The sequence below is a fragment of the Pinus tabuliformis genome, chromosome X, assembly GCF_031772625.1.
Source record: "Pinus tabuliformis cultivar Carrire ecotype Pingquan chromosome X, CPIR1, whole genome shotgun sequence".
NCBI classification, from domain to species: domain Eukaryota; kingdom Viridiplantae; phylum Streptophyta; class Pinopsida; order Pinales; family Pinaceae; genus Pinus; species Pinus tabuliformis.
Genome location: NC_142308.1, coordinates 238,035,491 through 238,048,257, shown reverse-complemented (window position 1 = coordinate 238,048,257; position 12,767 = coordinate 238,035,491).

Below are 12,767 nucleotides of genomic sequence, written 5' to 3'. Positions count from 1 at the left end.
TATTTTGGGGTTTCTTGAATTCTTGGATTGATCCTTCTGACATAATCACCTGATTGGTAGTGGGTATGTTCTTTTTTGGCTATGAGATTGACTTTGTTAGTTGGGTTTGTTGTTTTTCCTCTAGTTGTTTTTATTAACCCATTGCCACATGGTTGTTGGTTATATTACCTTGGGATACCTCTTTAACGAAGGGATCTTATAAATTAGCTAGAGACTCAAAGCTAATGCGAGTTGAGATTTCTAGATATGTCATGGAAGTTGGTTGTGGTTTGGGTTGTCTATACTAATGATTGGGCTAGACAAAGTCATCCTTGTTCATTTGAGATTTAATTTTTTGAGTAGGCTTTGCTTTTTGTGTGGGATAATCCTTGAAAAGGTGGCCATAATCATGGAATTTTTGGCACTGCAAGGGGATGTGCTCATTGTCTAATGATTGCTTCCATACTATATCTTGATACAATATATCAATCAAAGCCAATAAGAATTGTGATATGTCCATATTCACATAGATCATGGCATATGATGTATATAGTCCCCTTTGAGTAACCTTAGAGGTTTTGAAAAAGTGCCCCAACACATTTTCTATGCCCTAAAGAGTTTCTTCCTCCCATAATTCTTTTGGAAAAGAGAAGAGCTAGATCTAGACTAGCATCATTTTGAAATTTTGTTTGTCTGGGCTTAAATTGTCCATCCAAAATTGGAGGTATAGTCCAACAGAATTAAAGAAGTATAATCTTTCAAAGATTCAAGTCCAATTCTCAATATTGGAAAATATTATTAGGAAAAATTCCTTTGCTCCTAACTCCAAATCAATTTTCTCTTTTTGTATCCATATTATCAAGGCTCTTTTTTATGGGCCAAAATCCCATAAACTTGTTAATTAAGACATGGTCTTATGTAAAATGAATATATTCCTCAATCCTATTAGATTTAATCTCACATTTAATGTTTGTGTTGCTTTAGACAAATAACGACCTCATCCTCATGATTGCCAGGTAGCTCCTAGTTGTGGATCTCTAGAAGAAGAGATTACCTTCATACATTCCCCTTATCACGAAAATTGAATGGAGAGATTGCACGTGTGGCCCATCATTTTGTGATTCGTGCATTGCCAAAGATCATGTTACTATAAGAGAGAGATGCCCCCTCCCCTTGAGTGCACCATGGTTAAAATAAAGCGAAAAACCCTAGAATACAATAAACTAGTTGAGTGAAAAAAAAAAATGAATTCCAATTACATAACTCTAATTAAACTTAGATTCACCATGACTTAAAATCACCCCTCTTATACATATCTAATTTTATAATTTTTTATTATCAAATGTATAATTAATTTATATGTTATATTAATTTCATAAACCTTAACTATATTATAAAAATTTTAATTAATTGGTATGTTATTTTAATTTCATATATCTTAACTACATTAAAATAATATTATAAATATTATTATTAAGATTTAATATTTGTAAAATATTAAAATTTAAATTTTTAAATAAACCTTTTAAAAGAAAACCAAAGAATAGTTGACATATCGAGAGAATAAAGATATTACACTCCTAAAAGTGTATCCAACACTTTTTTTTATAGGGTATTATTTTTGAGGATTTTTACATTTTCATGTGTTAATTTAGTATGGGTTATTTTACATATTAATTTAGGAATTTTTAAGGGTATAAATTTTTATTTTAAAAAAAATCAAAATTATTAAGTGAAATGAGGGAATTTGACTATGGTAAAAACAATATTGTAGTGTGACTTCAACATGGTGCTATCTACTATGGAAAAAATTGGAAGAAGAAAGGTAAGGGATGTATTTGTGCATACCTTTGAATGAGATTTGTATAAATCCCAATGGATCTCATAATCGCAGAGAGTTGGTAATTCAACTATCAATTCCTATCCAACTACTTTCTTAGAAATTAAATATTTAAATTTTTAAGTGGCAAAAGAATTATGTTAAATATTATTTTAGTGAGGACAAGATTCTTACTATTCTGCCTTGCTAGCCCCTACTCATGATTCATGTTTCATTACATTTTTGTGATTAATATCTTTTAAGTAGTGAAATATTGTTTAAAACAAAATACAATGCATATTGTGTTGTTTCTTTAACCAGGTTAGTGTTTACATGTCTATACAAACAACATTTATTTCATTAATTACAATATTAACTAGGGATTAAAATGAGAGTATTACATTTTTGTGATTAATATCTTTTAAGTAATGAAATATTTTTTAAATATTTAATGATACTTCTGAATATTATGAAAATGTACAAATATCTTTACAAATTCCCATAAATATTGATATAAATTAATATTTCATTATTCTTTTTATTTGAACGAATATTAAAATAAATCTTATTTATTTTTTAATTTAAAAAGATAAATTTTTAAATTTAATTATATATATAATTATATATAAATATAATTTTGATAAATTATAATGAGAAAAATTAGCTTACTAAGCTTTGGATTAATGGTGAATAGGTGCACTATTAAGGCACTCCTTGGGATAGGTCATTGGTTCAAATCCCTGTTGGTGCTAACCTACAAAATAATTTCTTTTTACCATCCAAAATAAGTCCAATTAACTATAATAAAAATGTTACTAGGGAGAATTGACAATAGGTGTGACAATAGATGGATATGATATCAATAATTTCTTCTTACCATCCAAAATAAGTCCAATTAACTATAATAAAAATGTTACTAGGGAGAATTTACAATAGATGTGTAGGATATCAATAACTTCTTCTTACCATCCAAAATAATCCAATCTACTATAATGAATATTCTCTCTTTAATTCAAATAATTTATATATCATGAAGTTATGATTCTTTAAGCAATTTAAAACACTGAAGCATATTGTAATATAATATTCATTACAAAATAAATTTTATTTTTTAAATAAATAGTTTTTTAATTTTCAAATAAAAAAAAAAACAATTATATATTTTTAGTATTATCATTTTATATATCATTAAAATTAATAATAATAGTCTAATTTAAAATTAATAATTATACATTAAATAATAAAATGTAAAATTTCTAATAAAATATAAAAATAAAATAAAGTATTATTTTGTCTATGAATATTTTTGGAGAATTGTGTGTTGTCTTCAAGGATTTGCTTAATGTTTTAAGTGAACCCTTCACTCATCTTCAAGGACTTGAAGCTTAAATAATGGTGTGAAGAGTATTTTCTCTTCCAAGCGCTTTGGTGAAGATGTCTGCAATTTTCTCATTAGTGGAACAATGGCGGAGATGGATTGTTTTTGCCTCAACATGATGTCGAATCATATGATATTTAGTGTTGATGTGCTTTGTTCAATCATGGAACTTTGGGTTCTTGGCCAACTTTATTGCCGAGGTATTGTCAATCATGAGTGGAGTCGATTGTACTTGTTTTACCTGCAAATCTTCAAGAATTTTCCTGAGCCACACAATTTCTTTTGTTGCCTCAGCTGCTGCCACATATTCTGCCTCTGTTGTGGAATTAGCTGGAACTGATTGTTTGCGTGATCTCTAGGAGACAACTCCTGATCCAAGACTCATAGCATAACCTGAAGTAGATGCCCCAGTTTCTTTGTCTCCATTGAAGTCTGAATCAGAGTATCCAATCAAGCTGAAGTCGTCCACCTATGTATACTTGATTCCAAAGTCTTGAGTTCCCTTCAAGTACTTTAGAACTCTTTTTGTAGCAGACCAATGTCCCTCACAAGGCTTTCGCATAAACCTGGAGCGGATTCCAATAGTAAACGAAATGTCTGGTCTGGTAGTAGTTAGGTAGTTGAGACTTCCTACAAGCTGTCTATACTTTGTTGCATCCTCAAATTCTTTTCCTTCAATGGATGTGAGATTTAAGTTTTGTTCCATTGGAGTAGTCAGCGGATTGCACTCCATCATGCCAAACCTATTCAATAGATCTCCAATGTACTTATTTGGAGAAAGGAATATGGACTTTGGATGTTGAGTTACTTCAATACCAAGATAGTAATGAACATAGCCCAAATTAGTCATTTCAAAACCTTTCCTCAATTCCTTCTTTATGGATGCAATGTAGCTTTCATTGTTCCCTGTCATCAAAAGATCATCTACATATACCATAAGATATACAGCTGTTTTGCCAACCTTCTTGACAAACAAAGTTGCATCATCAAGATCATAATGTTTGAAATTGAGTTTCAGAAGATGCTTAGTTAGTTTTTCATACCAGGCTCATGATGCTTGTTTGAGGCCATACAAGGATTTCACAAGTTTGCATACTTTATGTTCATGTCCTTTCATAGCAAATCCTTCAGGCTGGGACATAAAAACATTTTATTGTAGATCTCCATTCAAGAAAGCAATTTTTACATCCATTTGATGGACTTTCCAACCATTTTGAGCTGCTAGGGCAAAGAGTGTCTGGATGGTAGCCCATTTTGTTGTGGACGCAAAAGTCTCCTCATAATCGACCCCTTCCTTCTGTGCAAAACCTTTTTCCACAAGCCTGGCTTTGTGCTTATCAAGTGAGCCATCAAATTTATACTTGTTCTTGTAGACCTACTTGCAGCCAATTGGTTTGGTTCCCAATGGAGGATCAACCAGCTTCCAAGTGCCATTCTTTATTAAGGCATCATACTCCTTTTGCATTTCTTCTTTCCATTCATCATGAGAAGCAGCTTCTTTGAAGGAAGTTGGTTCAAAATCTATAGACAAATTCAATTCACAATCATAAGAAACATCCATATCAACAGGTGAATCAGAGTCATCTACATCACCTCCATTTTGCCGGTTTGAATTTCTAGTTCCTGTCTTTCCAACCTCATCAGGATGAACACTTTCAAGTATCTTTGTCAGCCACTTTGGGGGACCTTTCTTAGATGGTCTAGGCTGCTCCGTTGATTTAGTTGGGATTGAATCAAGATTGAGTCTCCCAATCCTGTCAATCACATCACTCAAAGTATCATCCGTTGTTGGAGTTTCATGTGGGGGAGAGAGTGCTTCAGAAGAAGATTCCACAGGTTGATCTAGTATAGGAATCCCCCCTTCAGGATGTGGAATTTGATTATCAAATTCTTGAAATGATTTTTCATTTGTGAATCTATTTAAGCGATCAAGTTGCCGTTCAACAACATTGTTAGTTTTGGATGATTCACGAAAGATTACATCTCTAGATACAACAAATTTTTTATTGACTTCATTATAGAGATGGTATGCTTTGGAGGTGTTTGAATACCCCAGGAAGATACACTTACGACTTCTTGCACCAAGTTTGTTTCTATGTACCTTTAGTATCAAGGCATAACATGTGGAACCAAAGACCTTGAGATGCTTTACCAAATGATTGTGCCCATACCACATTTCATAAGGAGTCTTGTTTCTAATAGCATTAGATGGACATCTATTCTTTACATATACAGCACATAGAACTGCATTAACCCAAAACATCAATTTTATATTTTTGAAAAACATCATGGAGCATACCATATTTAAGATTGTCCTATTCATTCTTTCAGCTACTCCATTTTGTTGGGGCTTATAAGGCATAGTTGTTTGATGTTTGATCCTATGTTGGCGAAGATAGTTTTCAAATTCATTTGAAGTGTATTATTTTCCATTATTAGTGCGAATTGAGCCAATATGAGATTGTGCATCATTTTCAGTCCATGTATGAAAGTTCTTGAATGTTTGAAAAGCATCAGATTTGTTCTTCAATAAATAAACCCAGCACATTCTGGTGTAGTCATCAATAAATGTCATCATATATTTATTTCCATTTGCAGAAGGAATAGGCATTGGACCACATAAATCTGAATGAATGAGTTCAAGTTTTCTATGTGCTCTGGAATTTGAATCATGAAAAGACTGTTTGCTATGCTTTCCTAGAATGCAAGCATCACATTGCTTAACTTTCCTAGGAATTATAGGCAAACCAGTAACACCATTTTTCTTCAACAAGTGGAGGCTATCATAGTTCAAGTGTCCAAATCTAGTATGCCATAATAAACTTGATGGAAATGTACCTTCTTCATAATGAAAATTGTATGAGAAATTTTGTGCACGAGCAGAGGTACCCTGCAGCTTGAGAAGCCTTTCTTCTTCTATCCCCATCATGACAAGTGTGTGGTCTGATGCTTTTCTCACCTCAATATTGCCATCAAACATATGAATGGAGTGTCCTTGTTGGTGGATGTGGACCAAGGACAACAAGTTTCTCCTTAGCTGTGGAAGATATAGAACATGATGCAGAAGAAAGTTTGGAAGACCAGGCAATTTAAGCCTGATTGTGCCAAGCCCTGATGGATTGGGTTTTGGTTTGTCTGCAAAGTATACTGCTCCATCAAAATTGTTAGTAAATTCTTCAAAAAAATATCTTCTAAAAGTCATGTGGCAAGTTTCCCCTGAATCAAGAAACCAATCATTTTTCCAAGAAGCAAGTGAAGCATCAAATAAGCCTTCATTTACTCCAGTATTATAGTGTGCCACAACATAGTGAGCGGATTCAGGTGCTTTACCTTTCTCTTTGTCATTAGTTTTACCTTTGGGTTGGTTTCTTTCCTGCTCAATTCTGTCCCAAGGCAACTTGCATGTGGATGCATCATGTGATCCATCTCTTTTGCAGCGTATGCAGTGCAAATCTGACTTTTATCTTTGAGAATGTCTGCCCCCCCTGCCTCTGAAATTTCTTCCTCTTTCTCTTCGACTACCTCTTCCTCTGGAAGAATCTTAAGCAAGATTCTTTTCTCTATGAGCAAGGCACACAACCTCTTCAGAAGACTCAGGGACTGTCTTCTTCCCAAAGGCTTTCTCTCTTTCAACAAATTTTTTTACAAGGGAATCAAAGGTAATATCTTTGAGGTTTCTATTTGCTTGCAATGACTCAAGATAATTTGAGTAAGTGGGATAAAGTGCCTGAGAAAAGCTATCAAAGGAATATCCAGTTCAACGTTAGTGACTTTGATATCATGCATTATAGATTTTACTTCTGATGCAAGAGCAAGAGGATCATTATTTTGTAATTCAAGGGTGAAGAGTTTAATCATGAGTTGAACAACTTAAAGTGCAGAGTGTGAGTCATAGAGTTCCTTTAGTTTTTGTAAGGCTTCGAAAGCATTTGAAAATGGTGAAATATGGTGACTCGCCTCTTCATTTACTGATGCTGCAATCAATGCATAAGCCTTGCTGTTCTTATTTTCCCAAATGACGAATTCTTTGTTTAAGGTAGGTTGTTCCGTCTCTTTGTCTCTGTCTCCAACACACACTCCTTTCCATAGCTCATTAAAAATGAGAGTGTGTTTGATTTTCCGTGACCATTCAGGATAATTCTCCTTCCCATTGAGAACCACTCCCACAATAGATATTAATGAATGCATTGTAAAATCTGTGTACTGTGGAAAAAAATAATACTTCTGCTGCAAAATTTTACTCCTAAAAAAAATAAAAACTGATTTTGATATATGAAGACAGAGGTATTATGTGGGGAAGGTGGTATTTGGGGACAATGTTATTAAGGAGAGGCACGCGCGCTATGGGATGAGGTAATTATGATAGCATCGTATTATGATATCAAAAGGGAAACACAGTTGAAACAATCCAACAGGATTGTTTGGTGCAGGACTTTCTGAGTTGCAACAGGTTCAACAACAACTTACACAGAACCCCAACATCATTCGTGAAATGATGAATATGCCTGCCATTCAGAACATTATGAACAACCTTGATTTGATGCAAAACTTGATTATGAGTAATCCGCAGATACGGGAAATTATTGAATAAAAAAAAAATTGAATAACTTCTATTACCTTAATATAATTGTTAAATAAAAAATTGAATAAATTATAAGAAGAGAAATTTGAATTAATTAAATAACAAAAAAATATGAATTAATTAAGCAAAAAAAAACAAAAATATGAATTAATTAAATTATATAAAAATAACAGCTAATGATGATGATGGTGGTGGTGGTTAACGTCCACTGAGACCAAACTTTGGTCTATTGAACCCAAAGAAATGAATTATTTAGTTTGATTTAAGATTTTATTCCTATGCTCAAAAAGCTTGGAGAGAAGCCTCCTGAGCTCACTGTAATTTTGACAACATAAAAGGCTAGGAAGGTCAGTATTGCAACAAAGATTTTGAAACTGAGATCTAAAGTGGTTGTACACGGGGCACTCTAAGAGGAAATGATTTTCATCCTCAATGTTCTTATTTTCACAGAGATGGCAGAACCTTTCCATCCATGGTATTTTAGGAACTGCCCAATGACCTGTTTCACTATGGAGCTCATAAGAGTTCGTTCTAATCTTGGGTATATTAATTTTCTTTTTGAGCTAGTTAAAATAGATAGATACTTTTGATCTTCTAGGGTGGGGTTGATGACCTCCTTATAATAACTTAATTTTCTTTTAGCTGCTAAATCTTTCTCACACCATATTTTTTCTTTGAACTTAGAAGTAACAATATGTTTAATGTTATTAATGTTTTGCAATGCAACATTCTCGTGGATCTCCCAATGGTTTAACTAGGCCCTGGTGTCTTTATACCAACCTCGTTTGAGCCTTAGTTGGTTTTGGCTAGAATTTAAACATCACATTATGTAGTTCTAAAATAATATTTAAATAATATTACACACAAAATATCTCACACTTTAAAATTAATAATATTGCAATTTGTATGAAGTATAACAAAACATTTATGATGGTAACTGTGTACACAGTATTCATTATTTTTCAATGAAAAGATGAAAGAGAATATTCTCATTTTCCCAAATTAAATTTGGCCACCACTCAACCTTTCCACTTATTTGCTGCAACCTAGACAGTTTCTCCATTCCTCTAGGCAATCTAGTCAATAATGGACAGTCTGATATCCTCAATAATGTAAGTTGAGACATTGTTTTGTCATCCCACACGTCATGGGGTCCCACCATATTCTCAACCTTAGGACAACGGTCAAATGTTGAATTTTCGGCATTACTCCGTCGTTGATCACTCCAGAGGGTCCCACTATAGTCACACACTTGTATAGATAACGAAGTCTCAAGTCCTCAAGCTCATTGCAATAGTCGATCCATAACTTATTTAAACGACGTAATTTCCTCGTTCTCAATCTCTTCAATGAACTACAATATCTTATCTCTATATCTTCGAGTTGGGGCATTGTTTCTTCACTTGACAAAACAGATGATCCCAACATCATGCTTTCTAATTTGCATTGGGTTAGACCGAAAAGTATCAAGCTCTTCAACATTGGAAAGCCCCCGCCTCCTACAATTCTAGGAAGCTCCCTAAGTTGCTCACAATTCCACAATTCTAAAACTCTCAGGTTTTGAAACTGAGGAACACAGTTGGGTAAACTTACCCCCTTATAACTCCATAATTTAAATTGTTCCAACTTGTTCAGATTATCCATGTTGAAGGGAAAAATATGCTCCTCCCCCACATCATCTCTCAGATACTCCTCCCCCACATCATCTCTATCTGAGAGATCCCACGCATCATATCCACCTGCATGATCTCTATCTGCATCGTAGGCGCACAATATATCATATTCTACGATGTCTACTAGATTCTTGTCCTCATGAATGAACTCATCCTTCATGGAAAACAGGGCTAAATCTAAATTAAATAGTTGGACATTTTCACTAGTTGAAGAAAAGAAAAAATTTGATAAGATTTAACAAAGAACATATTCAAAGAAGTTCAATATTTCTTATCTAGAGATGCCAATTGGTAAACCCTATCATGTCTTGGAAGTTCAAGCAAAAGACATGGATATTGGAAATTCATCCTTGAGCATGGTAGTTGAACATATCATCCCTCCTAGTGGAATGAAGTAACTCCATGAAACCGAAACCTCTAATTCTAATAAGGAATTGGTGACCTCTTAAAATCTAGGGCTCTCTCCTTCTAAGTTACAGGCAGCCATTGTGGCTCCTTCTTAAAGGGGAACCATGAGGTTAAAAAGAAGAAGTTGTAAAAGGACAACGTTGATGACCACTTTTAAAATGTTTAAAATAACATGTACATTAATTATGTAATTTTATTCTTGTAATGTAATCTTCAATTCCATCTACAATATATTTGTGAAGGTCATTTTCATTGTAAACTACAACACAAAATTGTGATTCTCTTTGAAAAGAAAAATATCATCTATATTATTTGAAAAGAAAAATCAAACTTTAAATTTTCACTTTTCATTTTATTTTCTCTAACTACCTTAATTCTAATGAGAACACTAACTACCATGATGAGGACAATAACTAGATTATGATGAGGACAACCATCACTAGCTACTATTTATGAATACAAATGACTAATTATTATGATTCGAAAAAATCCATAACACTTGAAATAATTTACTAATAGTTTGAAAGAGGATATAGTTTCATTCTTATTAGATATCTCTTAGTCTGGGACTATTCACCTATTTCCTTATGCGCAAGAGATATAAACCCTTAAACAATAAAAAATAATATATATCATATGAACTTATATGTCATATGCTTTTTTTAATAATTATAAATTTTTAAAATATATATTTTTCAATTTTGTAAAAAATTCTCAATTGTGCAATTATGAAATTAACCAATTTTTAAAATCGAAAAGGAAATCACATTGTTAGAGTAAGTTAATTCATGAGTAGTCGAATGTCTTCAAATCCATAATTTTGCTGTCATGGAGTAGGTAAAACTCACCAACATTTTTACTGTCATGAATTCGACCGACCACTCCCTCAGAAGTCACCTTAAATTGGTTGTCAGAGTTTTTGGTCAGTAATGCAGAGTGGTGTCGAGTCTTTGGGAGTCATTGTTGTAGAATTTTGGGTCATGAGGTATATTGTCGAAGGAAAGGTCTGTTAAAGGGGGATGATGCTAAAGGAAACATGATTGTTAAGTATTATACTTCTTTCCCACTTCTAATATCCCTTCTTCCCTTCAATACCTTCCCCATTACCTATCCTATCTCCCTATACCATTAGTCCTTTTCAGATTATTTCCCATCCCTATAATATCCCTTATGTTATCCCAGGCCTAAATTCCCTTTTATCCTAGGCCTAAATCCCCCTTGCAAAAACATAATTTCACATGATGAGTGAACATCACCCACATACCCCATACACGAATCCATTTCATCATACCCAAATCCATTACCTAGATACTATCATGCTCCCATATTCAAACATGATTACTTTTTAGATTGAGCGCCAGTTAAACATCGTGTCTAATCACGTCATGAGAGATTAAGTATCAGTTTCAAATCGCTCCAGGAGACCGCCATTTCCACTATTTATGATCGTAGGCGAATTTTTTGGCTTGTCTTACATGAGTTTTCAAGATTGGTTACAGATTGAAAGGCAGATTGCAGAGAGATTCAAAAATTGTGCTACGTTGTTGCTACGCAGTGTTTTCCTGAGGCTACCAGCGTCAACACAGATTAATTTCAGTTTTTGGGAGATGGGGGTCAGTTGTTCATTTTATGAATTTTATGTTCAATACTCCAATTGATGAAAATAATACCCTTATTACATTCTCTTTGAAAAATTTGTTGCTTAAAGTTGTGTCTTATAGATGAGAATCATGGTCATTATGCATGCTGAGTGGCTAGGGTAAATTATAGGGTGAAATAGAAATATTTCCCGCTCAAGTTGAATATTATAAACCTACTCTGTCATCACTGTGTAGTACTACTGTCTAGTGGAATTTTGCGCTGTCATAATTGTGAAGTCTCTCATTCTCTGTCCTGTACACGTATCCTGCCATAAAGTTCAAGCTAAATTTGTGAGGTGTGTTAGGGTTAAATGGCTCCTACTGCTAGAAGAAAGGGAGGGGATGTTGTACGCACTGAGCCCAACACTCTAAACCTAGTGAACTCTTCCCCAACTATCAGAGTCGCCTTCAAGAATGCTGGTTGCATTTCATTTTTCCAAAAGGTTCAGAAGTGGGTCATAACATGAGACTAGCTAGTTTGTTCACCCTGAACTTCCATGATAACAGAGTAAAGTTGGGAAATGTGGAAATTGTTGTCATAGAGAAGCTTATTGCAGATGCCACAGGCCTCCCTAGAGCAGGTGAGAAGTGGTTCAAGGGTGATGAGTTGGATATTTCAGCCTTCAAGCAGTTTGTTAAACCTGAGTTTAGCAATAAATTTGCTACAAATTTCCCAACCATGTATCTTTAGGGTCATTACAACAATATTTTGAAAGTTATCCAAAGGTATTTTACATGTGAGGGTAGATTTAGCAGGGTGTACCAATATCACTAGAGGCTTCTATGGAATTTCACATATAAAAAACCCATGAATATACCTTTCTTCTTACTCAAAAGTCTGGAAAGGATGGAAGCAAAGGTTCAGCTTCAGAAGGATAACCACATGTCTAGTATTTTTCATTTCTCCCTTATTAACATTCTGGTCAAGTTTGAAATAGACAAGAAGAAGATTTATTGGTCTGACTTTCTATCTAACATTGGTTTACTACCCCAAACAGAGTCTTCATCAGTGAAAATCTCGGAGGAGGAACAAGAAGTGCATAAAAAACGTGAGAAGAAGGTCACCCACGTAGTGAAAGAGACAAAGATAGTTAAAGAAAATGATGAAAAACCCAACAAGAAACCCACAGGAAAACTTGGTAAGCATGGTAAGAAGCAGATTACAAAGGGTAAGGAGAAAACTCAAGAACCAAAGGTTTAGGTGGCATCATCTCAGACCACCAAGTTTCAAGTTAAAGTAGAAGAGACAGTCAAAGATGAGTTCATGATAAGGCCTAGGACTAGGTCA